Source organism: Diabrotica undecimpunctata, chromosome 4 (assembly GCF_040954645.1).
Source record: "Diabrotica undecimpunctata isolate CICGRU chromosome 4, icDiaUnde3, whole genome shotgun sequence".
In the NCBI taxonomy this organism is placed as follows: Eukaryota; Metazoa; Arthropoda; class Insecta; order Coleoptera; family Chrysomelidae; genus Diabrotica; species Diabrotica undecimpunctata.
The window spans coordinates 41,182,682-41,196,773 of record NC_092806.1 but is presented as its reverse complement, the minus strand read 5'-3'; positions in this window follow the sequence as shown (position 1 = coordinate 41,196,773).

The window sequence follows — 14,092 nt, the reverse complement described above, 5'->3', positions numbered from 1 at the left end:
TATCTCCGACTTACAAGAGTATATATAAGTGCATCCTCTGATAAATCTTCTGATGTCAAATCTAATCACAGCATACATGATGAATAGAATTTCTCTCTTTCTCTCGCATTTATTCATTTTTTCTGCTCTCTGTATATTTTTACTTCATCTTTTGCCAAATTTAGACACGATATTTAATTAAGTAAGAAAACTTTATGTACATCAAATACTAGTCCAAGTCCAGTTTGGAAAAAAAAATGTTAACAAAAAATAACCTTAAAATATCCAATCTCTTTTTTAATCGAAAGGTTATCCTTGACAATTAAGAGACAGCCAAGATTCTGGCAGAAAATTTAAAATAAAAGTTTTGCAACAAATCTGGACCTAACCATATATACTCTTTTCTTCCTTCGCCCTTTCATTATTCATCCTCAGTTTCACAACAAGATACCAATCATCCGAACTCTCTTATAAACTATTTCGAACTAAAAGCTGCACTCAAATCCTATAAAAACACAAAAATTAGGGTTTTCTAGAATTATCTTGAAAAATTTCTCGAAAATTCCTTAGGCACCAACGAACCTCTAAATAAAGCCAGTAAATTTACCACTGACATACCGCTGACAATCGTTAATGAAAGGTCTTGCCCTAATCTATACTAAGATAAAAGAAAGATCATTACAAAAAAAAAATTTGTTAAAATTCTTTATAAAAGGTACATAAATTAAAAAACCCAAACGGGCTATGTCATGAAGACAAATTGTTTTCGGAATCCATATTCCATCATCAGTGTCTAGGTGTACATTTTTTGAGCCACTAAATATCTGGGTAAAAACCCGATAAAAGTTATATGTTACAATTTAGTTTACATTATTTAGTCTTATATATTAGGATGTTAAAGTTACCAGTGGATATGATAACTCCACTCTCATTTATAAAAAAAACTGTTTCACAAATCCAAGGCAATAAAACTAACCTTCATCCTATGAATTTAGTCATCCTTCATTCCTATATCCTAACTATTTCTCCTATCATCTTCTTCAACAACACAGTTATCTCTGACAGTCAATTCATTTCTGACACACTCGCTAATGGGGTTGAAGACAGATTCAATAAAAGTAATATGGCTTTTACTCCCAGTTCTTTACGCGCTCAATCTTTCTCCACCATCTCGTCAACTCCACACGATGTCAAGTTTATGAACGGCTTGTTTGCCCTAAATAAACTAAAATTTACCTTGTTTTCATGTACAAAATCTGCTGATGATCCCGATGATATCCCTTATATATTTTTAAAAAATCTCTCTAATACATCTCTCTCCAAACTTCTCGAAATTTATAACCTTATCTAGAACACACAAAAATTCCCAGATGTTTGGCGCAATTCTATAATCATTCCAATTAAAAAACCTGACCAGCCCTCTATAACTCCAATATCTTTCGTCTGTTTTCTCTTACTTGTATTACCTGCAAACTTCTTGAAGCAATGATCAATGAAATACTCACGTGGTTCGTTAAACAGTATAATATTATTCCCGACGCTCAATCCGGCTTCCGACGTAATCGGTCTACTATTGATAACTTTTTTATTTTTCAAACACACATTTCTTAAGCAATCTATAATCAACAAGATGTCGTATCAACTATATTTAACGTTGAAGGGGCATTTTATTCAATCTCCAGAAAAGCAATCATTGACAAAAACTCCCACTATAATTTAAATGGTAATATTTTCTCATTTGTAAAAAAATATCTAATTGAAAGAATCTTTAAAGTCCTTGCCAAGGGTAAACTTTTTCGATCTCTTCCTCAAAATTAAGGTGTCCCTTTAGAATCTGCATTAAGTTTAACTTTATTCATTCTTGCCATCAACGAAATTTGCCTCCCATCAAATATGTTCAATACGCTGATGACCTAATCATTTACTGCCATCTTAAATCTGTCCCATCCTCATATAAACTTATACAAAGTGTAGTAAATCTACTTCAAGATAGATTTAACGAACTAGGATTATTACTCTCTGAGAGCAAAACCAAATTAATAAAATTTTCCATAGGGATTTCCACTCCCTTACCCCAAATTTTATTTAACAATTCTCTACTTTCTGGTGTTAATTATTGTAAAATTCTCGGTTTTATGTTTGACTCCAGATTAAATTGAAAAAATCAAATCTCTGAACTTAAAATCAATTGTTTTAAAAGGTTGAACATTGTTAAAACCCTCAGTCATCTTCAATGGGTTGCCAATAAAACTACTTCTAGGTCTGAGCGCTTTTCGCTTTAGTCTAATGAACTTTCTCCTACCCTAAGACGATAATCACTTCTACTTTCGTGTGCTGCATCAACATCTGCAAATCCATTTAATCTTGTTCATTCCCTAATTGCCACAATGCCGTCTTCTTCCACTAACAATAACCAACACCTTATCATAAAACCTATACCTCAATTAATTTGTCCACTACTTAAAAATATTGACCTTTTTCTGACTAGTTTATTTCCTCTACCTTTACTTCCCCTCTGGGCTAAAGATATCCCTTCAATATATACCTCACTCACTATTTTTAACAAACTTGAATTTTCTAACCTTCTTATAAAGAAAGCATTTTTAGAATTTAATTCTCTATACAGATGCTTTTAAAACTACCACTGGTATTGGTTGTGCAGTAACCACTAAACATGAACTTGTAAGATCATCTCGGTTACCCTTAATATGCAACGTTTGCACAGGTGAACTATATAGTATTGTGTTGGCTTTTAAATGTATCTCACATCAAAACAGACATATTGCCATTTGTTCAGATTTTCTTTCATATATCCATTTAGTCAATACAATTTTCACTGACCACCTTTTAGTTCAAAACATTCATGACATATACCAAAATCTCTCTGCTTACGATGTAACAGTCTCTCTCATATGGCTGCCTTCTCACACCGGAATTACTGGTAATAAAACAGCAGATCATTTTGCCAAAGAAGCTACCAACCATGGGGTGACTGAAGTCACTCCAATTCAACTAGCTAACGAATCTCGAAATTCGTTTTCAAAAAGTCGGTAGAGGATACTTGACAAAACTTAGAGCAAAAGAGCAAACCGACTTTTCATAAACTTCAATCTTTTATTGGTCATCTCTCCCTAGACTTCATAACTAGAAGAGAAGCATCGACTATTACAACTATGAATCAACCATACCAAACTTACCAACTGCAAACAATTCACCAACCTGTATAAAGCACTGGATTTGAAACCTACTCTAAGGAACTAGAGAATTGTCTACCTCTTCCTCAACTGTAAATTGTATATGTTGATTATGATACTTAAAAATTTTGACTATTTCAATAATTTTGTGTTTAGGAAGTGCCAAAACTAAATCATCTACATATCTTTAAAAAAAGGAATGAAAAAAGTACAATTGTTGATACAATCACTGATAACATCATCCTTGATATAGCTACTTAGAATGGGTGAAAGACTAGATCCCATACCCATACCCATACTACCAAAAAAAATTTCTTTTTGGTAGTCTATGGAATCTTTTTTTTCCTATCTAAAAAATTTCTTTTTTCTTACTCTTATATATATATATATATATATATATATATATATTCTTATATATATATATATATATATATATATATATATATATATATATATATAATATATATATATATATATATAAAAATATGTTGGCATAACTGCCAAGTTATTTATATTTTGAATACAGAACTTAAATTGTTTTTTTACTTTATTGTGCAGAAAATTGCTTTTTTTTCAGTTGTGTTAATAATAATATTGTTGTAGGTAATGCTGCATTGGAAAGTCTGGAGCTACCCGATTTAAAAAAAAAATTTCTATGCAGTAAGCATTTTGACCAAAACTATCTAAATGCAAACCAAAAAAATATAGTGAGGTAGAAGAGGAAGGTTTGTTAACGACACCACGCGTTTTTCATACGTATTCGATAGCAAAACAACCATCCACGGTGCCAATAGTGTTTCGCACTACATACATTGCTTATTTTAGTTCATGAAAACAATGTTACAATCAATTTTTATCACTAATTGTATCTTTATCACTTTGTAATTTAAAATTATTTCATTAATGAACAGCTCATTCATTTAAACTTCTCATTTATGTAAACAGAAATACAAAACTGGTGTTTATATTATAAAATACATAAATAAATAAAATAAAGGATACTATTTATTAAAGTGTTGTTAATTATTATTCCTTTTATCCCAACACATAGATTAATTTGTCCCTAAATATGTGTTGCCTCTTGTTGTGGCATATCGATGTGTTTATTTGTTTCAAAACCATTATCAAAAAACCATACCCATAAATTTACTATATTTTCAAACGTCATTTTAAAGATTAAAAGATTGAAAATTTAATTTTCTCAAAACATACATAAAACCATTGTTTAAAAAGATTTTCTTTTTTAAACAATGATAAAACTTAAGTCTTGACTAAAAAATAAACCTCCGCATGAGTGTTCTAAGACGATAGCAATCGAGTGTATTTCAATTAAATATTTAATCCTTTTCTAGCAAATCATATAACCAAAATAAATATCTGATAAACTAATAAAAATTAAAAAAAAGTCAGCATTTACCTACTTTATTTAAATAGATTACTAACCGATTTAGATTTAGCAAGTCTCAAAGTATAAAACAATTTGAAATATTCGCTCGAAATAGTCAAGTTATCTTTCACTATAAGACGCATAAGACGATATAGACGCATACAACGATAATAACAATAAGCATTTTATTAAAGTCTTATATTTTCTTCACAATCTGGCATCCGTGTACAGGTTTGCCTTAGTCATGAGACAGGTAAAAATATACTCGAATAGAATCCTGCCGAGAATTAAGTTTCTGTTAATAGTTTTTTAAATTTATGACTAGAGGCCGCTACATGACGGCAGAGTAAAAGTCAAACGTTTGTTCCATAAGAATTGTCTAACTAGTCCTATTTAAACAATGGTGCCAGTATAATCAGGCGACTGCACAAATTATTAGAAATTTAAGACTAATTAACCAAGGAATATTCTTAAAAGAAACGCCAATTCCAATGTTGATAAGGCCGTGCTTTTTATTGGATGATTATCAAGCAGATAATTGCTAATGGTAGAGATTTATTTTCTTTAATACTCTAATTTGAAATATATAAATTTTTGAACATTTATATATTTAAAATGCGAGCTGACTATACCCAATCACTGCTGTGTGACATTAATTTCAGCTAAACGAAGTTTAATCAAATTTTATCACCAAAGTAAGAATTAACTAATTGTCTTCCGGATTTGGACCATGATTGGAAATCCTATATTATGTAGATCTATATTCACGTTTTGCTACCTACAGGTAGCTTCTTTAGAAGCAGGGGACGACTGTTAGGAAAGAGGAAAAACGTTATGGTTGACTCACGTATTGGTAATTCAAAAATACATGGACAAATTTCACATAAAATTAGATGTAATACAAATAATTAATTAAAAAGAGAACATATTAAATCGACATAAACACGTGAATATGTCAAAACTTGATGCTTTCTTATTGGTAACGTTGGCTTAGTAACGACCACAAGCTCCAATGAGGAAGGGTCTCCAGAAACGTAGAGAAATATATAAGACATAGATATTGTCGGGTAAATTACATTGCACTTTTCGCTGAAACTATAATTAATTTGTATAGCTTTATCAACTTCTTACCAAACTTGTTAATGAATTACCTTTAAGTCTTTGCAACGAGAAAATAGTGATCTTAAGTGATGCTGCTTTGGAATCATAATTAAATTGTATTTCAATGATTTACATAACTATTGTTGCTTTACTCTTATATATCCTATTCGTTTAATATGCCTTATTTTTCATTAACTATTAACTATTAAAGGTGCTCTATTAGGTACCGGGGTATAAGGTATTTATGAAAGAGCTTTATATTGTTATTAACAACAATAATCATGGACACGTTCTCCATCAGTTCATACAGTCTCCAAAACTAAACCTTTGACGTACTCTGTATTAACTGAATATCAGTGAAACATCCACATGTCTACAGTTTAAATTGGATAGAGACTAAAACGTTGCAAATAAACGTGCAAGAAAAGTTTTGTATGGACTGGTGTTGAGTCTAATGTACAAGAATCCTAATTTTTTGAGACTTGCATGGTTTTCAGATAAAAGTCACATTTAATTTAACGGTTATATCAATAGAAAACTTGATTTCATGGATTTGAACGCTCAAATACCATTACAAAGAAATTTTTTTGCTACAATAAAATTCTTACTTTCCGTTTTTGTAATTTCATGGACATTTACCAAAGCCAATTTGAAAAATTGAGGAAAGCTCAAGGAGCCATGGAACGACAGATGCTGGGCATTTTACTTCATCAAACTGATTTATTAATTAGAGAAAGTACAAATGAAAAAGACACTTTATTGAAATGAAAGTCGGCTGGACACAACGAACGCCTCGAGGATGGCAGATGAAACAAAAATAATAGGGAATTGGAGACCTTATGGAACGAAGAGATCACAAGAAGGACCCTAAACGCGGTAGGGTTATGACATTAAAAGTGTTGCAGGATCAACATGGAAACATCTGGCACGGGACAGAAAAGCACGGAACGAACTGGTAGAGGCCTATACTATGTATAACAAAAGTTGGATAAAAAAGAGTTAAAAAAACGTAGTCAAGTCAAATAAGACTGACAATATGTATAATAATTTATATACTTTGATCATATTAGATTCTTATTATTGTTAATACGTTTTAAATGAATACTACTGACTTAATAACAGGTACTATCTATAATATGTATGTGCTGTAGAATCTTTTATTCCAAGAATGTAGAAATGAAAATGCAGAAAACAAAATCAGGTGGGCAAAGAAAGACAAATCTAAGATCTTTAAATATTATATGAATGCTTGGTATAAGAAAATTATAATCAAGAAAGAAGAAAAATATAAAAATATAGTGAATGTGTATTTTAAATAGACATTCACAAACTCTAGATTAAGTTACTTTTTTATCTGATTTTCTTTTCAATATCTGTTTAGCAGTATGTTTTCTTTAATCGTAAATTAATTTGTTTTTATTTATTTTGCTTAATGAAGAATAATTTATTAACAATAATTAATTTGTTTAAATGTTTAATAATGAGTTTTTGTAAAATTTCGATAAAGATAAATATTAATATTATCTTCATATATTATACACGCAGTAGATATTTTATGGAATTAAGTCAAGAAGTATTTAAAACCGTGCACCCATGCAGTACTGCCTAAGTAATTCTCTAAGTATGATTTAACGAGATATCGAGATGAAAGTTCGTGAATGTTTTGACACGGCGGCCATGTGTTCTCTATTAAAAACTGCCGCAACTCTTTTCATCTTCGCCGAAATCCTCGATGTAAACTATACTACCATATACAAAGAAACTTTTTTGTTCTAGAGATGGAACCTTTATTATTTGTAGCTATTTTGTGATGTTATAAAAAACCTTTTTTTGATTATGTTCTTTTTAAGAACATTACTTTGGTTTCATAAAAAAATATCGTTTTTTTTTCATAAAATTAAAAGAACTGCTTAATAACTGTTTAAAACTTATTTAATAGTGTCCCAAGATGTGGATTCCTTTTGGTGTTTGTCCTGATGTTATAGCAACTATAAAACTTCATTGTTAGTCGAAAAACACAATCTAGTTTCCTCATATTATGAAGAGCTCGAAATGAAGAAGTGTTAGAAATAAATGGTTAAAAAAGGAGATGTCAGGAAAAAAGAAGGGCTTCTGCACAATCCTGAGAGGACGAAATAAGCATAACCGAATAAGTAAAAGCATTATACAAAAACCAGATCTTAACTGTTTTTCTTGATAAAAGTTGTTTAACATCCTTCAATTTAAAAGTTGTATTTTGTCTGGCTACCTCACGTTTTACTTGAGCCCATATTAACTCTATTGGATTTAGTTGGCAATGATAAGACGGCTGGCAAGCACAAAACACATTTGCTAGTAATTGGCATACCTGTAGCTCGCTTGCATATACTGGCAAGGTGAAAAAGCATGGTAGATTTTTACACATGCCAGTGCTGTTAAACAATCGAGTGGTTTTCATTTGAAACTAAAGTAATTGTTTTGTAATTAAAAATTTTATAGTTTCCCACAAAAAAAGGGATCCATGGAAGGTATTCGGAATGAATTCAACAAGCAAATATTGCTGATGACCACAGATATTTTTAGAAATTTAATAATAAATCTAAAGCGGAACTCAAAAAAGAAAAAATTTGCGTGAGAAATTGGATTGGTAGGCGAGATAATCTTGAAGGAATTTTTTATTTTAGCCTTTATATATAGACACTCCAATTCTTTATATATAGCAATAAATTTGATGGTTTTTTCATCATCCCAACGAAATGTTTTTTAAATTAACAAGTTTAAAAATAAAATGCCAGTGACACTCCCCACGCATGCGACTTGCATCTCATAGCATGCTACTAGCAAGAAAAATCAAATTCTTTGCGATTAACTAGCATGCCAGTTAACGTACACACTTGCCAGTTTGGGGATAGTATCTGGTGCTCGCTAGGTACTGGTATGCCATTGTGCTAGTAACAGACATGTGTATCTCCGGCTTAATGTAGAAATCTTCTTGTTTAAATAGAACGAATGAACTTGAATCTGAAGGACATTTCTATGAAAGTCATCAATATCCATTGGTTGTTTTCGTTCATGTCTTTTTGGCTCACTAATGATTCCTTGTTTTCTTTCACTTAAAAATCTGAAAATTTTTCTTTCACTAACACCTATTATGTCGCAGCATATAGTCACTACATTATTAACCGTTGTTAAAGGTTGTAAATGATGCCATTTTAACGCATGGACTGAACAGCTAACTGATCACAACTGTCTCTTACTCGGCTGGTAGGTAGCCAGGTAGTCCAATGATGATTTTTCAAAGGCGTCAAGTCAAGTTGCTTCGTGACAAAATTATAACGGAAAGAAAATAAAAGAAAATACAGGTAATTATTTGTCTAAGATACAACTTTTACTAAATTCGTGCTTTCTATTTTCTTACTATTATTAGAGTTAAGAATTTTTTATTTTATTACTCCTTGTTTTAAAATATATGTCTTCTTCTTCTTCTTCCTTCTTGTATGTAGGCTTTAAAGCCTATTTCTTCTTCAATATTAGCCTCAGAAATTGTTTAAATTGTCGTACCATCTTTTTCTTGGTCTGCCAATACTTCTTCGTCCATTTGGTGACTTATGTCGTGCTATTAGTACTATCTTGTCCTCTGCCATTCTACTGATGTGTTCGTTTCACTCCTGTTTCCTTTTTGTCGCCCATCCATTCAAGTGTTCTATATTGCATGCTCTTCTTATGTTTACGCTTCTCTTCCTATCCAAGACTTTTCCCTGATATTCGTCGGAGTATTTTCATCTCTGTTGTTTCTAGTAGTCGTCTCGTTTTAGATGTGTCAGGTCTTGTCTCCGCCGTGTATGTTAATATAGGCCTAATTGCTGCTTTATAGATTCTTGTTTTTGTGTCTTGTCTTAGCTGTTTGTTCTTTCAGATTGTGTCAAGCTCTTTGCTCTTTTTTCTTTTTTGCACCTTTTTTAATTGGAATACAGTTAATCCTTCCAAAGAAAACCAAGTTAAGATTTTCTTTACTTTAGTAAATATTATATGAATTTTTATAGGGTATTTAACTGTAATAAATATAGTTTTTATGACTGAATATATATATTTTTTATTATTATTATTATTATCTGTGGTATTATTATATCCAGTAATGGGATATTTAAATCTGCCTAATATAAAGAATATTTTTTCGTTTAATTTTTAATTAATTACATTTTTATAGATCCTGTCTTTCTTTTTGTATTACGAGCATACCATTTCTGTTTTTTGGAATTCAAATATTTGAAAATGGTGGCACTATTTTTGTGTGAACCAGTGTTCTTTTCTTTTTTCCTTTTTGTTTTGTTTATTTATATTTTTCCGTGTTTCTTACCTTCCTAAATGATCCAGCCCATCATCTACAATAAATGAGCAACGGTGCCTTGGAGGCACAAAGTGAGACACAGTGTCTTGAGCCTAGCTTCCTATTGGTTTGGTTTACTGTGTATATAACACTACTAAGGTACTTCTAAAAATCTTTAAAATTCCATTTTATCTCATACCTTTCTGTATTTATTTAATATGTAAACAATAAGTTGTGATCCTACTCCTCATTCATTGAGCCTTTGTCAGGGTGTGGTAACACTGTAAATATTATTACCTTGCTTTTTTCATTGGCTGCGATTAGGTGCCATATGGACGGTTTAATGTAGGGATTTTCCCACCAAAGTCTTTATTTGTTCTGCCCATCATGTTGGAAATCTTCCTCGTCTTCGGCCTTCTATCTTATTTTCAAATACCAATAGTTCTATGGTCCCCGTTCTTCTAGCTATGTGGCCGAAGTAAGTTAGGTATGCTCGGTCTATTTTAGGGTTTACCCCTTCTTTTGTATGAAGCCCTTCCAGAATTGACAGGTTGGTTTTATGTTCTATCCAGGACACACGTAGAATTCTTCTGTACACCTATTTTCGGAGACCGTGTGTCAGCTACGTATGTAACAATGGGAGAAATAAGGACATTGTTGTAAAATACTGCCAAAAATTTGCTCTGTATCGAGCCAGTTTGCCCACACATTATACGTGCTAGTTCGTTTAACTAATTGACATATTAATAGATATTAATAAACCGATACTTATTAATCTTTGGAAATCCTCTTTTATTTGAGGCGCATTCACAAAAATTTGCAGAATTCTACACAATTTTTATGTAAATGTACCCTCACTTAAGCACTACTTAAATTTTTGTGGCGGAAGTTGAGATGTAGATGGAGTAAGCTGACGTATTATGAAGATTTAGTTCATTACTACATAATTTTTACCCTAATTCATTTATAACAACAACTTTGCTTGTTGACCTGCATTGCAAAAATCGTTTTTGTGAAAACATTTTGTTCCTTTGAGTACTTATTCATAAGTATTATTATAAAACGATATTCCTAGCTCCTGCTATCTTTAGCTATAATAAAAATAATACTTCCCTTGATTACTGTTATATTTTGAACCATAGTCTATGTTCCCATCTCTAGATAGTAATCTAATATATCACCATATAACCAGATTCAAACTTTTTAGATAACGTTCTTGTTCTTACTAACTGGAATGGATCGTAAACATGAAAAAGGTGGTTTATTCCGTGTGTGGCCCTTTCTAAGGAAAAGAATTTCTATTTTTATGACACGACACAAACCAAACGAATTGTGTGACTGTGTGTGCGATACCATGTAATTTGATGAATGTCTATATAGTTTGGTTTGGTGAAATAGATATATTTGTTACGAGAATATAAGCGCTATGTTGTAAAATTTTACATCTGTATACACCGTATGGCTGTATGCTTTGGACCGAAGATCCCACTCTGATGTAATAAATGTTTGTTTATTAATACTTAAACATATGTTATCAAAAGATTCTCTATACTATTTATTAATGCGATGATTAATCAAAGTAGACAGTTCAAAAAATTATTTTTCTAAAGTTTTATTTATAATCCTCTTAAAACCAAGACAATAAAATAGAAAAATATGTAAAGTAATATAAATTTAAGTTTTGTACACTTGTTTCAAAATTTAGGAGTTGGAATGCAAATAAAAACCGCAGGTTAATCTTGTTCTTGAAATATAGCTATAAGGAACAATATAATAAAATACTAGTTTAAATAACGTTTTAGTCCAAGCTGTAGGGACAAAAATGAATGATTTTAATCATTAAAATTTTTTAAAACCAGCATAGCGTTATTAAGGGCAACGTCTGGAGTAACCTGAAAGTGTTTTTAATTCCAAACTGATAGTTATAATTTTTTTATTACATTTTTAAGCTGCAAAACAGTGTTTTTTGAATATTTATATTTTTATTGTATCGTGTCAACATTTTAGTATAAAATGAGTACAATATTATGAAAGTACATAAAAAAGATTTAATTTGAGCTATGCTATATAACAGTGAACAATTCAACAATTCAACATGAAGTCAACAATTAGTGAAAAATGGGAAGTGTGTAAAAATTACATTAAAGACGCAGCAAATAACATTCTAGGGCCGCAAAGACCACCACCACGCAATGAGTGGTTCGATGCTGAGTGCGAGGAGATTACAAGAAGAAAGAACAATGCATATAAACTGATGCAGCAAAGAAGAATCCGAGAAAAAGAACAAGAATATAAAGATCTCAGAAGAGAAGAGAAGTACATCCATCGAAGAAAAAAGCGAACTTATGAAAATAGAATATTGGAAGAACTTGAGGCATTAAAAAAGAAAAATCAAACAAGAAAATTCTATAAAAATCTAAATAAAGCAAGAAAAAAATTTAAACCAAGGATCGGACTATGTAAGGATAAGGAGGGGCATATACTCAATACAAAAGAAGAAGCATTGAAAAGGTGGGTGGAACACTATAAAGAACTACTTACTATCGAAGTAGAAGATCCAAATCAGCCACCCCCAGGAGCAAACAACAATACACCATTGGAGCCTCCATCAATTCAGGAAGTACGGGATGCAATAAAATACCTAAAAAATAATAAATCTCCAGGAAGTGATGGCATACCCTCGGAACTTATTAAATGTGGACTGACTAATCATATATACAAAATCATACTGAGAGCCTGGAATGGGGAACAAATCCCAGAAGAGTGGTGTATTGGGATCGTTTGCTCGCTACACAAAAGGGCGATGAATTAGAATGCAGAAACTATAGGGAAATAACCCTCCTTAATACAGCATACAAAATATTTTCGAGTATTTTATATGTTCCTGAGTGCATATTCAGAGGAGCTTCTTGGCGAGTATCAAAGTGGTTTTAGGCCTGGTCATTCAACAACAGACCAGATCTTTGTGCTAAGGCAAATACTGGAAAAAACCAATGAATTCAATATCGACACATATCATCTTTTAGTAGACGTCAAATCGGCCTATGATAATGTCATAAGAAATAAATTGTATGAAGCCATGGATGAATTCCACATCCCCGATAAACTGATAAAATTGGTTAAGGCTACAATGCGTAAAGTTGTTTGCAAAGTCGAAATACAGGGCGAACAATCACAGGCATTTGAAACGCATGTTGGGCTGAGACAGGGAGATGCGCTGGCGTTCCGATAATCGTTCCGATTATTTCTAAAAGTGTCTCTCTTACGTACAATAAGTGGATAACGTCCTTTAATTTGACCCGGTCAAATGCCTTCTTAAGGTCCACGAAACATAGTAATGCCGGTTTGTTGTATTCTAATGATTTCTCTTGCATTTACTTCATTATAAATGTAGCGTCGGTGCATGATCTTCCTGACCTAAAACCTTCTTGTTTTTCCACTAATATTATAATTTCATTCAGTTTATTTGTTATCACTTTGGTTGTTAATTTTATTGTTGGGTTTAAATAAATTAATTCATCTGTAATTTTCTGGGTCCGATTTGTCTCCCTTTTAAAGAGAGGTATTAGGATGCTTCATCTCCATTACTGAGAAATTTTGTTTGGTTCTATTATTTTTTGGATTAGTTTTAATAGTTGTTTGGTACGATCTGGTCCTTCGTACTTTAGGAGTTTGTTTGGTATTCTATCCTCTGCTGGTGATTTTCTATTTTTTAATATCCTTGATTCTTCCTTTAACTCTTTCTTCTCAATATTTATTTTTTCGTTTGCCGTCATCTCTGGTGTTGTTGGTTCATTATCATCACCTTTAGCAAATAGGGATCGAAAGTGGTCTGCCCATGTTTCCTTCTGAATATGTTTCGTTTTTATTAGTTCGTTCATTTCTTTTCATAGTCCTCTGGTTGTTCTAAATTTTTCTTTCTGTTTTCCGTAAGAGTCGTGTTCCATCTGTTTTGAGATGCTCTGCAAGTGTTTCCTTTTTAATTGTCTAACTAAAGTATTGGTTTAATTTTTAATTCGTTTATAGTGGTTGTATATTGTTATATATTCTTTACATTTTGTCTTTACTTTTTCTCCAAACCATAGGGTTTTCTTTTTTAGTATGTTGGTGTTTGTCACCTCCCTC